The following is a 2431-nucleotide window of genomic DNA, read 5'->3' on the forward strand; positions in this document are numbered from 1 at the left end:
GATAATTCCTTAAATTAGATGGCGCGCTCTAAGGTATACCGCCCAAGTTCTCAGTCCAGCAGTCTTCCGGTCTCCCAAATAAATATAGGCCTAACTCCGCAATAAGGCCAGTCCTGTACTACGGATGTTCTAGTAGTATAGCTGGTGGTCATGGTGGCGGCTCCTAATTGAAAGCCTGGTGGAAGAGCTCCATCTTGCAGATCCTGTGGAACTGCAAAAGTTCCCGCAGGGCCCTGATCTCTTCCGGGAGCTCATTCCACCACTAAAGAGCTGCCACAGAAAAGGCCCTGGCCCTGGTGGTGGCGAGCCTGGCATCTTTGGGGCCCGGGATAATTAACAGATGTTGCGACCCCGACCGTAGTGCTCTCTGGGGTATATGTGGGGAAAGGCGGTTCCTCAGGTATGCTGGACCCTGGCCATTTAGGGCTTTAAAGGTAAGTACCAGCACCTTGAAGCGAATACGGTATGCTATTGGCAGCCAGTGCAGTGACCTAAGCACAGGCTGGATGTGCTCCCAACGCGGGAGGCCCATCAACAGCCTGGCTGTGGCATTCTGCACTAGCTGCAGCTTCCAGATTTGCGACAAGGGCAGCCCCATGTAGAGAGCATTACAGTAGTATAATCTCGAGGTGACCATCGCATGGATCACTGTAGCCAGGTCGCCACGGTCGAGGAAGGGAACCAACTGCCAAATCAGCCGAAGATGATAGAAGGCCGACTTTGCAGTGGCTGCTACCTGGGCCTCCATTGTCAATGAGCGGCACCCCATCGGAGGCCGGGAGCAGGATCCCCAACCCTGTGCCGCCACAACTCAAGCACAGGACCTCCATCTCCGCTGGACTTAGCTTCAGTCGACTCAGCCTGAGCCAACCAGCCACAGCCTGCAGTGCCCGGTCCAGATCTTCCGGTCTGGAGTCCGACTGGCCACCCAACATCAGATAGAGCTGAGTGTCATCAGCGTACTGATGACAACCCAACCCATACCTCTGAGCAACCTGGGCAAGGGGGTGCACCGCCCCCTGAGGCACCCCGCATTCAAGCGGGTGTCTCTTGGACAGTTGTTCCCCGAGCACCACACCCTTTGTCCCCGACCCTGGAGAAAGGGGACAAGCCATTGTAAGGCCAGCCCCTGTATCCCCACGTCGGCGAGGCGGTGGGTCAGCAACTGATGGTCGACCATGTCGAACGCTGCCGACAGGTCCAACAACAACGGTGCTGCCGAACCGCCCCAATCCAGGTGCCTTCGGAGGTCGTCAGTAAGAGCGACCAATGCCATCTCCGTCCCGTATCCCGGGTGGAAGTTGGAGTGGAAGGGATCTAATACGGAAGTGTCATCCAGAAACCCCTGCAGCTGTGCCGCCACCGCCCTCTCAATTAATTTGCCCAAATGGAGGCAGTAGTAATTCGGCCGGATCCAAAGATGTTTTTTTCAAGAGAGGGTGGACCATCGCTTCCTTGAGTGCCCCCGGGAACCATCCCTCAGAGAGGGACTTGTTGATAATCTCCCTAAGGGCACCTCGGAACCCCTCGTGGCCCACTTTAATGAGCCAGGAAGGGCACGGATCGAGGTTGCACGTGGTTGGGCATACTTCTTTCTCGACCTGCTCTATCCCATGCATAATCTTATAAACCTCTCAGCCGTCGTTTCTCCAAGCTAAAGAGCCCCAAGCGCTTTAACCTTTCCTCATAGGGAAAGTGTCCTGACCCTTTTATCATCCTAGTTGCCCTTTTCTGCACTTTTTCCAATGCGATAATATCCTTTTTTGAGGTGTGGTATACAATCTTGAAGAAGGCTCCTATTCGTTTCCTTCTGCTATTCTCTCCCCACACACACACACACACACATCTGTTGCTTATCTACTAATCATACAGCAAGGATTGGCTCGAAGGCATTTGATGTTTGTAACCAATCCACAGTAGTATCCAAGCTGAAGAGGCGATACAGGGATCAGTCTTACTGGGGCCGTTTGGAGCATGTGCATATGCAAGAAAAGTCCCGGTTGTATTGTTTGTTTCTAAATTTAAAAAAAAGGTCAGTGCATTTGTCGTCATAACATTTCCAGAGCTTTTCCATCGCTCCTTGTTGTGTGGACTACAAACAAGTTAGAAGGGGGCCGGGCTCTTTTTGTAGCAGAAACGCTACACACCCCTAATGTAGCCAATCCTCCAAGAGCTTACAGTAGCCCCTGCCTAATACACAGAGGAGTTCCTGCTACAGAAAGAGCCCTGGAAGGGGGTAACGACAGTCCCAACGTAAATGTGAAAAGGCTGTGGTGACACTGAACCACACAACATAGGCATTGAGCATGTGCAGATTTTCAAATCAAAAGAGGAAGCCATCCCTCTTGCAACACGGTGAGTGTTTTGACACACTCGTGTAGGCTATTAAGGCTGCTCTTAATATGTGCCAAGATATGACAAGAATGGAAAG

Source organism: Gekko japonicus, unplaced genomic scaffold (assembly GCF_001447785.1).
Source record: "Gekko japonicus isolate JY-2015 unplaced genomic scaffold, Gekko_japonicus_V1.1 scaffold6623, whole genome shotgun sequence".
NCBI classification, from domain to species: Eukaryota; Metazoa; Chordata; class Lepidosauria; order Squamata; family Gekkonidae; genus Gekko; species Gekko japonicus.